This window comes from Zonotrichia albicollis, chromosome 18, assembly GCF_047830755.1.
Source record: "Zonotrichia albicollis isolate bZonAlb1 chromosome 18, bZonAlb1.hap1, whole genome shotgun sequence".
Lineage (NCBI taxonomy): Eukaryota > Metazoa > Chordata > Aves > Passeriformes > Passerellidae > Zonotrichia > Zonotrichia albicollis.
In genome coordinates this window covers 2848694-2861017 of record NC_133836.1, presented here as the reverse complement: position 1 = coordinate 2861017, position 12324 = coordinate 2848694, and the positions used below count along the sequence as shown (strand labels likewise).

The window sequence follows — 12324 nt, the reverse complement described above, 5'->3', positions numbered from 1 at the left end:
AAGGAGAGGAACTTGTGCCTCATTTCTGCTCACTTGGGGTTATCAGTGAGAGAGGGGTTATCTCTGATAACCTTCCTTCACAAACAACTCAGCAATGTTGCTTAATTTATGACCATTTATAAGCTCAGGAAAAAAGCCCCAAATATCTGGCAGAAAATGTTTGGGAAGTAGGGTGGGAAGCGTTATTTGATGGTCAATCTGCATTAAATTACAAAATAAACTCCTAAATTTTATGGATTTCCTAAATACCTGCACATGCACGTTTGCAGGTACAGAAAAAAGCCTTTTTGCTGGGGAGGAGCTTTGTATAATTGTATAAACCCTGTAATTATCTGGACCCTGTTGCAGTTTTCTGAACTTGTTCCATGGCTGATAAATTTCAATTTCTGTCTCTGAGGGTCTGACATTGAGGTGTTTTGGAACAGTGTAGTGTTGCATAACAACAGTGTTTTTCCTGTGTAACAGTCAGAGTGTGGGAGTTGCATTTCCTCAAGATTGATGTCCTTTGAAGTGTTAGGGGGTGGAGATTCCTGTGTACATGGCCAGCAAAGCGAGAGGATATTTATAAATAAAATTGCATTTATGAAACAATAGAGCAGAAATAACATTTGTAATTAACTTTGACATTAAGTTTAATGTAAGAGCGTGCCTGCTCACAGCTGGATCAGCAATCCCTGGACCTGCTCTGGGCCAGATTTCACATCATGGATCCTTTCCCATCATGTTTGGGCAAACTCCCTCTGGAGTCATTGTGCTGAGCCCATCATGTGGTCCAGAACATTGTCACCTGCCCTTTTTGTAATATAAAAGACTTTTGGCATCACAGGTGGAAACTTTGAATCAAAAGATCTAAAATATCTGTGAGTTGTACCTGAACAATCAGAGTTCTTGTGGGAAATCGTTTTTCTCGCTGTGGAGTTTGTGCTGGGTGGAACAGCCACATTGACACTGAGAGCACATGGGGGAATTCCTGTCTCCATGCCAAATTTTAAAATTATCTACTCATTATTTCTGGAAACACTAGTGAGCATCTTCCTATAGCATATCATTGCTGATTTTTTTTTCTAGTTTTATGTTACATGTGTTACACTCACTACCTAACATTCAAATAAAGGACATAAAAGTCTTGTTTTGTTAAATCTCCTGTCACTGGAGATGTTGAGATGTCATGGCAGATCCCTCAGATCTTCCTGAACCTCCAGGTTTGCATTTCCAATGTGTGGTATTTTGAGAACTTACTCAATCCTTTGCTGAACCTGGGGAGGGAAGGATGTTGGTGAATGTGAGATGGAATGATCATAACTCTGCATCTGACTGTGTGTGGGAGTAATAGAGAGAGAACACAGTCTGGAAAATGTTGTTGGCTTTTTAAATGCTCATCATCATCGTTTGCTGGTGCTTTTTAAACCTCTCATTTCTTCTCTTTTCTTCTTTGAATCAGGGGAAGCTCATTTGTTACAGAACCCTTTAAGGACATGGTGCTGGCTTTTTCCAAAGCACATAAATTCTATAGAAAGTTAATGAACCTTTGGTCCCAAACTCTGCTGAAATCTTACTTTCTAAATCTTACTTTCTAAATCTTACTTTCTAAATCTTACTTTCTAAATCTTACTTTCTATTTCTAATGTGACTTGTTGTACCATCTTCACAGGGCGAGTACCTAAAAGTCACAGGGAAGTAACAACAGGCTTTTAAATCTCCCTTTGGAAACTCTGCTCTGTGGCAATAATAAGGAGAATAAAAAATGGATGGATTGATTGCTGGTTTTGCATACTTGAGCTTAGGTGTCTATTTTTCAGTCTTTTGTCAGACCTCCAAAGAAACACTGACATTGCTTGAAGGATTTTTCAGTTTTCCTGGCTTCAAGAATGCAGCAAGCAGCTGTAATTCAGTTTGTGATGTTCATGACCCCCTGTTTGTGACACGGGTGCCTGACTGTGCACCATGTGCAATGTGTGTGTGAAACTCTGCCCTACAGCAGCTTTCCTTTCCAGAGCCAGACTCCCACCTCCACCCAAACCATCTCCTGGATGCTCTGTAAAACCTGAGCTGATGGATTAATTTCAGCAGTTGGAAATGTCTCATCTGTGAAATGGCTGCGAGCCAAGAATACAAATGGAGAAGTGGAAAGGAATTCCTGGCCTGCTCAGGAACTTGAGACAACTCTTGAAAGATGTAAAGCTCTCTTGTAATTTAATAACTTTTAAGCTTTGTAATTTCATTGCATAAGGTAGATGTGATTGCTAATTCTGAAGGGCAGAATGTCACTGTCATCTCTTCATAAGCTGATTTAAAATTTGATTGAGGGTCATTGGCCCTCTTAGAGTGTCCTTAAACATCTGCCACATCTGCACAAAAACTTTGGTGTCATTTCTGCAGGGGTGCCTGTCACAGATGGGCAGAACAGCAAAAGTGTATTTTCCCAGACTGTCAGCTCTGCACACCAGTACCTGAGTGAGAGTTTTATGCCTCTCTGTACTCTGCAGAAAAGGGGAATTGCTTGCCTGGGGCTGAGCAAGGAGCAGGGTGACTGCCTTGCTCAGCGAGCTGCTGAAAGCCAGGGCTTCCCTGCTCACTGTGGGCCCTCTCCAGCCTCTGCCAGGCCTGAATTCAAGGACTGAATGCAGGCATTTGTTTCAGTCTTTGATGTCAGAAAACCAAAGCATTCCATGTTGTCATTTGTTTGAATTTTGTCTTTATATTGTCCTTCATGGACGTCACACAACCTGAAGCTGGCAGGCCTGAGCACTTTGGGAAGCTGTGAACCATGGAAGGGGGAGAGAGAGAGGAGGGCTCATGGATGTGTGCCTCAGCCTGGCACTCTGAGCTCTTGCTCTGATTACTTCTTTTTATTGGGGCTTTTTAAGAGGCTTTCTTGGGTCTCCATGGGTTGAATTGGAGGAGTGTCTGCTTTTCTGTGGCACCTGCAGTGCCTCCCCTGTGGCCCTGCCCTGCCTGGGCTGTCCCAGTCTGCCGGGAGCTCTGTGGGCAGGGGCGCAGGCCCTGCACGAGCACAGCGTCTCTCTCTAAACAGCAGCGACCACTCTGGATGTATTTGCATTTATTTCTAATTTTTAGCTGACCTATTTTCACTTTGCTTGCCACAGGCACACAGTCTAAGGCTATGGAATCCCACTTTTATGCTCACACCTAAGTAAAGCAAATAAAAACCAAAATGAAAGGAAGTGGTGCTGGCTCTGTGATGTGCACCAGCTCTTCCCTCTCTGGGCTGGTGCAGCTTTGTGTATGTGCCAGGGCAGGTATTTGCTGTGCACCCCCAAAGTGGAGCTTGCAATCCCAGCAGGTGGCAAAAGGGGAGATTTCCAACATGCTGAGGATTGTAAGAAAGAAAAGAGACTTTGGGTTATTGTGATCTCTGGGCTGAAGAGGTTAAAGTTGTGACCACAGCGGTCACTTCTGTAGGATCAGCAGCATTGTCCTATGGAATTCACCGTGCCCAGCCAGGCATTGTGTCAGTGGGAACAGTGCAAGTACAGGACTTAGACTATTCATGGGGTGGTCTAACAACTGACATCAACTCACTGATTGATTTTATTGAACTAACTCACTATGGGTTTATTTATAGAATTCAAAAAAAAGTCTAGGAACAGCAGAGGATGTGTCATCAGTCAGGCAATTTGCTGTTAAAATCTGATGCTGTAGACTGGACTGGGCCCTGATGCTCATAACTGTAGGAAATATTTGGTTGCTGTGCTCACAAACTGCACTGAAAGACTTTGGTGAACAAAGAATCCAAGCAAAGTTGAAAGCAGCAAAGCTTTTATTTGTGATACAATTTGTGCATTGAGGTATTGCAGCGAAGAGCAAATACAAGCAAGCCCCAGTAACTGTTGCAAAGGCCAATCTTCATCTGCCCAAGGAGATGATGCACAAGATGTGACCTAATAGATCATTTCAATATTTGATTCCTGTGGTTCTGTCAAATCCCTAAAGACCTGGCAGCAGCCTTTGATCTCAAGACAAAGGGTGAAAGGAAAACCAAGGCTCTACATATCCTGTTGCTTTCTTTGGTGGGAGTAGCTGAAGAAATACTTGATTATTGCTGGGATTTGCCTTCTCATTAGAAACACCAAAAGAACAGGAGCTGAGCCAAAAATTTCAGGTGCAAATTGACTGTTTAAAGAAATATGTGTGAAGGTCTGTGCCTCAACTATGAGTTTATAATCGTGGTGTCAGTGGAGCAAGATAATAGAATAAGTTACATCATTAAATCCCTGATATTTTCAAGGGAAAGGTCCTGTAAGTAGAGGGGGCTTGGCACTGCTAGGCAGGTCAGCCTTCCCTCATCCTGCTGACAGTTTCTGGAGGAGATGCTGTGTGCTGTTCCACATCTGCTCATGGTTTATTCACTGAGTGCATCACAGTGCACTGAAGTGAGGATCTGAGCTTTCATTAACATCACTGGGTGAAACCAGACCTGCAAAGGAGTATTTCCTTGCTGTCTAGATTTATTTTTTTTTCCCCACAGAGGAGAGCCCTAAGCAAGGTTTGTGAAGTTTGGTATTGCAACATTTTCCTCATTCTAGGAGGAACTGCAATTCTGCACAGTTAAAAGTGTGGCCTTGTTTTCCCAGGTGGGAACTGGGCAGAAAAGTGAAATGATCTGCTTGAATCAGAATTTGAGGAGTCTCAGTCTCTAGTTTTCCTGTAAACTGTAAATGATGTAGTGAATGTAGGAAGCTGTGGCCTCTTTGTGCAGGGACTGTGGTGGGGAGGAACCAGTTCCCTGAGTAGTTAATGTCAGCAGGCTGATGTAAATAATTTAAATTCAGTTGGGACAGAAAGGATTGCTGCCCATCAAATGTACCAAACAGCCATAAGCTATGTGAGGCTCTGCATCTTTCATCCAGCCACTTTTGTTCTCTTAAATACACACACTGCTGTGGTCCCCAGGAATTCCAGTTAAAATGGGAATATGCATGCCAGGTACTTCCCAGAGAGACAAGAGCCCCCTAACCCATGCTTCTGGAAGCAGGTGATTTTGAAAAAGGAATAGAAAGAGATATAAACTTTGTAGGTAATAATTATTCTGGCTCTATAAAATGTTTTATATACCTATTAAAACTGTACACACATGTACACACAGACATGTGTAAATTTCATTCAGTACTGAATCAAGAACCATAAGCAGTGTTTCCATGGAAGAGAAAATTGTGGTGCTGGTGGTGGCTGCAGGTCAGGTGGGTAAAGGCAGGAGGGAGGGCAGAGAGGTGTAAAACACTCCTTTTTCATTAGCATACATTTCTTGTGCTGTGTCTGCACAATGGTCCCCCAGCTGGCTCTGCAAAGCTTCAGCTTTTTGTTAGCAGCTACTCAAAAAAGCTGAAAGCAAATCACAGAAGTGTCCCTGAGTAGCTGCTTCCTAGTGATTTTTTGGTTCATTCCTCCTGCGTGTTTGCTGCTCCTCTCAAATTGATCTGTTCTGAAAATTGTATCATGCTTGAATTCACATCCAACTACAAAGCCAGTCGAGAGGCTCGTAGTGTGGTCTGCAGGCAAGTAGGGGAAATTTTGTCTTAATCAATGTACAGTTCTCCATCCCGTGAAAGAAAATTAGCCTTGTAGATACAAAAGAAGGACAAAGCAGCCACACACTGCAGCTCAGAAAACTTTCCATCATTTCTGCTGAATAGGGACTCAGTGTTGCTTTTTCTATAGAGCAACGCTCCATTTGTTTCAAGGAAGTTGTGAAATTGGAGACCCAGAGGAGTGAGGAGGGAGACTCATTAGAGAGGCTCTGTTGTAAGGAGCACTTCCCAAAATTAAACTGCCTGCTCAAAGGAAGTGCAAAAGTCTGCCCCCAGACTTGCATCTCAGTCTTGATTAAGATGTGTGGCTCTCCCCTGGTGTGGGGATTTGTGCTGTCAGTGGGAATGGCCATTGGGAGAGCAGAGAGCTGAGTCAGGAGTCAGGGACTGCTCTGTCTCCAGCAGCCTGGTGTGGAGGCACAAGGAGGAACAAGGTCTGTGCTCTGCTCCTGGGACCCAAATAATGCATTTTTCAAAACACACTGGGCCAGGCTCTGCCAGGGGAGAGGAGGCATCACTGATCTCATGTGAGGGGAGGTACTTGGATGAAATATTTCCATCACTGTAAGATTTCTCCTCTTATTTCTCAGGGGGGTTTTGTGCCTCACAGGTGATCTGTGCCTGGCCTGCTCTCTGGGTTCTGCTTTTTTTGCTTTTCATGTGAGTGGGACTGTTGGAATATTAAAAAAATGGAGTTAAAGAAACATCCACAGTTTGGAAGGCCAAAGTCTGTGTAGTTTTGTACCAACTTGTGTTCCTCAGGCTGTGAGAATTCCAACTGAGGGTTCCTCAGCCTCTGGACCCTGAGTTCATCAAGGGACTCAGATCCACAAGAGACAGCTGAGAGGAGCAGGGGATCCCAGAGCACCTTGAAGCAGGAGATAAGGATGGCTCCCTGCAGGAGAAGGCTGAACTTGGCTGTTCCTCACAAGTGACTGTAAAATAATTACATGTCACTGCCATTCCCATTGATCAAAGCCTGTGTTGTCAGGGAGGTGGGTTATGTACCTGCCTACAAACTTTCCAAAGGGAAAAATGGAGAATCACAAAGCAACTTTCATCAGGGCCCCACTGATTTGTCTCAGATGTTATTCAGAAACATGTGTTTGACATCCAGTCCATAAAAATAAATTGTTTCCTCTGTCATGTTGTTTTGTGACCAAAGCTTGTTTTAAAAACTTGCACTATTTTTTTAAAATGCTCTGTTTTTAAAGTCAAGTTCTAAATTGCTCACAGTCATGCTGTTGGCCTGTCAACATTCTTCATGCTCTAAACTGGGAAATGTGCTAAGTCAGGCCTGAAATCAGCAAATAAATATTTCCACTGAAAATGATAATTTCCCAGTGTCTGTAAGCTCAGATGGAGTCAAACCAATGGTCTGTCAACAAAGGGTTTAGAAGTACTGTTGGTATGAACTGGAGAGTCTCCTAGCTGCTGCATTTATTTTTAAATTTAAGTACTGCAAAGAGGAAACATATGGACAATAAGAGTAAAATAAAATAAAATATAATGTGCTATTTCATTGAAATGATTGATTCCAATTCTCTCAAGCAGGTTTCTCTTCCCAAAGTACAGCACTGGAGGTTTGTTGGCTCATCCTTTTGCCTTTGTGCTTTTTTCTTTCTTTTCCCTTGAGCGACCTCTCCTGTTTTCTCTGTATCCCTCTTTCCTTGAGGAGGCTGCTGTGCTGTACAGAACTTGTTTTACCCCCTAATTCCATAGAAGTTTGTGAGGAAGTCCAGGTAAATCCTTCCAGACTCCAGCAAGTGTTGTTAGGATATCTTTCCAGCCATGAGGCAACAGTGACAGAGAGAGCAGCGCACTTTGCTGTGAGCAGGGCCAGGAGGATTTGGCAGGTGGGTTTTTGTTTCCCATGGAATCTCTCCCTCCTCTGTGGGACACCAGCAGTCCCACGTGTCAGTCAGACAGCCCCATGTGAGTTCTGGCCTCCTCCACCTCAGCCAGGGCTGGGGAGAATTACCAAGTTGTGGAGCTGCTCTGTGTTCTCTCCTGGGCAGAATTAAAATTAGTAACTAGAGAGCAAAGTTTCTGAATGGATTTTTTTCAAGTGAAGGTTCCATTAGTGATTTTCCTACAGTCTGAGGGCTCTAATTTGTAGAAAATTGAAGTGGTTTATAGCAGCTCTGAAGGAACCCTTTGGGAGTTTGGCATCCACCAGTGTTAAGGTGAAGTGCATAAATAAAATGGAAATCTCTGTCTATTAAAGTGTTGTATTGCAGACTTTCAGAGGATGTTGCTTCATTTAGCACTCACTGGTTTTGTGCCTCATTGTTTAAGAAGAAAAGCTGCAGTCAGTAATAGCAGGAGGGAGCTGGGCTGTGCTTGGTGTCCCTGTGGGATTTCCCCCAGTGCTGGCTGCACATCCTTCCCCTGACGTTTGTGGAACTGTGCTGGGAAGAAGCAGGGAGCTGACCCCGCTTAAAAATAATTATTTAAGCCTCATCAGTTTCTTGAGTATTGGTGAACAGTTTGTATCATGAAACCAGGACCTGGGGCAGACAGAGGTTAAAACTCACCCAGTGTTCCTGATAGACTGGAAATAGAAACTTCTCCCTCTAATACCAATATCAGCTCTGGTGCCAGACCATCCTCTGTCATCTAAACTGGCTCTGGCTTTGCTGCTGCTGCCTGTTATGTGACCAGGGGAATTCTCTCTGCTCCTTGTGCTCCCTATTGCAGCCAACAATTTGCTTTTCTTGCCATACCAATTAAGCAACTCTAAATTGGCATCCTGCTCATTCTCTTCCTTCTCTCCTCACTTCTGGCATGGCTCTCCCATCCCCTCCTGTGTGCTGGCACAGTCTTTCCTCCTTCTCTTAGTGAGGGGGTTCAGGAAGTTGAACCAGCAGAAAACTCACACTTGCAGAAAGGTGGAGGAATTTATATGCATTTATTATTTTTACATTATTTTGGTGCTTGTTTAGCTCTCAGCACTACCCAGTGCTGGGCCAAGCTGCAATGGACACAGCCTTCCACCTCTGTCATTAGTTTCCACTGAGGCTCTGTGCACCAGAAGTGCCAGGTGAGTGAACTTTGAGCCATGGGTTAGGCTTTCTGTGTAATAAAATAAATTAAAAGAAGGCATTTGATGCTCTCTCATTATGCCCTCCTAGAAGTAAAAATGAAATATTATAACACTCACTTGCCTATGTTTAGCACGTCCGCTGACTTGCCATTTTGGAAGAAGAACCAGTTCTATTTTTAGAGCTGAACTTCCTGTTTGAGCTCTCTTTAAGTTTGTCCTTTGCCTAACACAGGCAAGCTCTTTTAAAAAATCTTAGTTAAACTGGGACAGTTTTGCTAAAAACAGTCATGTTCATGTCCAGATATAAACAGCAATAAATCTGCTTTGAATGAACATTACAACAAAAATACAATCTCCAAGAGAATGTATTTCCATGATGTCAGGACATGAAAGTGAAATTGAAGCGATGTGTTGGTGTGGTCGGGCATCTCACAGCCTCTGTCTGCAGGTGGATTTAAAGAATTGTCCATGTGGAAAAACCAAGCAGAGCAGCTGTTTCAGAGTAACTCCCCACAGTCACACTGTGTTTCTGCAATAAGCATCCTCTGCTTTAGCTCATCCAGACTAGAAATGAGCTGTCTTATTTTGGAGTAATCCCACCCAAAATCCTAAATATTTGATGGCAGTTGTTACTCTTTAATGTAATAATATACCTTCGTTCAAAACTACCTTCAAGTGTCGTGCCTTTACCTAAAAAAACATGTAAATACCAGCATGTCTGGAGGTTTGATGTAACCATAGCTGTATATTCTTCACATGTTTTCATAAGTGTGGGTACAAAATGTGTGGGAGTGTTGCAACCCTTTGACACCTTCAGATGCCCCTCTAGACCAGAGGGGAGCTGCAGGATTGCTGGCACAGTGCACGTTGATGGGTAATGTGAGTGTAGTGGAAGGGCTTCTCCATCTCCTAACTGCAAAGTAGGAGGGAAATCCAGTTTTCCTCATTGTGGGCTGATGATGAGGCTTCAGAGGGCTGAAAGGTTCTAATTTTTATAACATTTTTCTATATTGTTACTGTTAGATATACTTTATGTTGAGACATTTTAGGCAATTATTAATTTAAATCATTTAAAGAATTAAAATTATTTTTAATCTTAAAAGAAATTTTATAAGAAAAAGTTCCCCAAAGTTATATCCCATCCCATTTTTTCTTGGACCTTGTATTATTTTTCTTTCTATAATTGTTTTTTGTGTGCTCTGTGTTTTCAGCCACCTGGAGTATGCTTATACTACAGGCTAATGCATTGGGATATAAAAAATGATATAAAAAGTAAAATGCCTCTTTGTGTAAGGAATTATATATTATATATTAATATACTGTTTAATGTATATTACTATTTATTATATATTAATATATATATATATATATATAATATTAAAAAGTAAAATGCTTCATTGTATAAGGAGTTTTTTCTAAGAGCTTTTCAGTGTCTGAAGCTCGGCACAGGGGATGATGCCCCTATGGCAGCACAGGGATGGATGCCCTATATCAGCACAGGGCACAGGGATGGATGCCCCATTGCAGCACAGGGCACAGGAGATGGATGCCCCATTGCAGCACAGGGCACAGGGCACAGGGGATGATGCCCCCATTGCAGCACAGGGCACAGGGGATGGATGCCCCATTGCAGCACAGGGCACAGGGGGTGCCCCCATTGCAGCACAGGGCACAGGGATGGATGCCCTATTGCGGCACAGGGCACAGGGCACCGGGCACAGGGGATGGATGCCCCCATTGCAGCACAGGGCACAGGGATGGATGCCCTATTGCAGCACAGGGCACAGGGATGATGCCCTATATCAGCACAGGGCACAGGGATGATGCCCTGCGGTTCCCGGGCCCGGCGGCGCTGAGGATCTGTGGGGAGCGCTGTGAGCGATGGCCGGGCTCGCTTCCCTTTGTTCTTCTGTGCCCTCTGGTGGCACTGAGAGCGATGGGATCGGGACGCGCCTTTAATTTGCTCCTACCCTGGCTGAGAAATGCAGGGGATGTCGGGAACAGCTCCACTTGAGTGAGGAGTTTCTGCTCGGGTTCACATCCCTCCCCGTTAGCTGGGATATCATAATGGTCTCCCGTGGGCAGCAGAAGAATACGTGCTCCCAGCCCGGGAGCTCCGGGGGGATTAACTGGGATGCAAGTCAAAGCCTCAGTCTTTAGGTACAATTAACCCGCTAGCGAGGCTGGCAGATTTCCTGAGGCTCTGCCAAAAATGCTGCTTTACAAACCAAGGATTTTTTCCTCATAAGAAGCATAAAGATTAGGCAGGAGCAGCGGGCCGGTCCCTCGGCGTTGGAGGTTGGTTTCTGGTTGTCAACACTGTATTGTACCTTCAGCACAGATCTCAATTCAGCCACAGAGGGTTAAAATAATTCCCCAAGGTATCTTTATCCTCTTAATGGACAGGCTTGATAATCATTCTTACAGAAAGGACATTTCCTCTTTCCTCTGCTGTGGGGGAGTTGCACCTTTTCCTGCTGGTGCTGTGCTGGAGAAGAGACCACAGCCTAGAAAACTCTGGTGTCGTTTGCAGCTCTGATTCACACCTCCTGTGCATTTCTCATACTCTGCTGTGTGGTTCATGTTTGCATTGCTTCCACTGCTCCAAATATCCATGCTAAAATCACATCATGGAAAAGGATGGGCCATGCTGAAGGCTGGAGTCTGGCAGCTTGGATAACCTGAAGCTCAGGCAGGGGAAGGCAGTGCTTCACTTGTTAGAAATAAAAAATGGCAGTTGCTGGACAACAGAGGATATGATTACAGTCCCAGCATTTCCCATTCCCTGTTCTCTCTCTGGAAAATAGTTAAAATATTTTATACGTGAAGGGAAGTGTGGGTGCAGACTCTGCAGGGGAGATCAACAAGAGCTTTGCTGAACGACTTCAGAGCTGGAGCCCATCATTCCATCATCCCACAAGTGTCTGGGGTGGGCTTGGGGAGCTGGGATTTGGGAAATCATTTGCTGGTGCAGGGAAGATGCCTGTGTAGCCTTCATTCCTGAAGGGCAGTTCTCTCTCTGACAAGGGGACAAGGTTTGCTTCCCTGCTGCTCTTGTTTTACCAAGGAGCCCAGAAAAAAACACTCTCTGTGCCAAACCAGCTTGTCCAGGGTGGGCAGTGGGGGGCAGGGACCCTACACAAGTTGTTTTTCCTCCAAAAGTTCATTTCTATGTGAAAAATATATTATATTACAGCATATAGAAATGCTGTACAATTCAATCTATGAGAATCTTCACAGTGTCTTGGTCATTAGGCCTCTAAATAAAGGCAACTGATATTATATATGCTATTGTCACCTTAATTCTAATGGGGATTTTACTAATACATGAGCTAACTTGAGTAACTTGATGTGTTTTTAAGGTTTTAAGCAAAGCATAGTTCTCCTGTAGCTCATACTGATGGATTTTTTTTTTTCAACTAACATCCCTGCAATTGATTCTTCTGTCTCCTCCTTGCTGTTGTCTGTTCCTCTTGTCAGAGATGGCACTAGCTTGTTTCTTAGTTACTGTCTCTGTCATCCTTTGGGGATTCACTTGTGCTCCATGAGCAAGCAGCAGGAGAGGAAGATGTTTCTCTAGGCTGTAAAATCCTCCAGCACCACCACTCTGCCTCTGAGTCACATCTGCTGCCAGAGAGGAAGCAGAGCCTGCTCATCCCACACTGCCCAGTGCAGAGCTCCACTGGAAAGGCACCCAGGGGAGTCAAGGCTGAGGTGGTGCACAGTGCT

General features: G+C 44.0%; 1 protein-coding gene across 6 annotated transcripts in view; it reads left to right on the top strand.

Moving 5' to 3' along the window:
* Positions 1–12324, top strand: part of KDM2B (lysine demethylase 2B) — a 110600-nt gene that overhangs the window by 14969 nt on the left and 83307 nt on the right. The gene's annotated exons all lie outside the window — the stretch shown is intronic.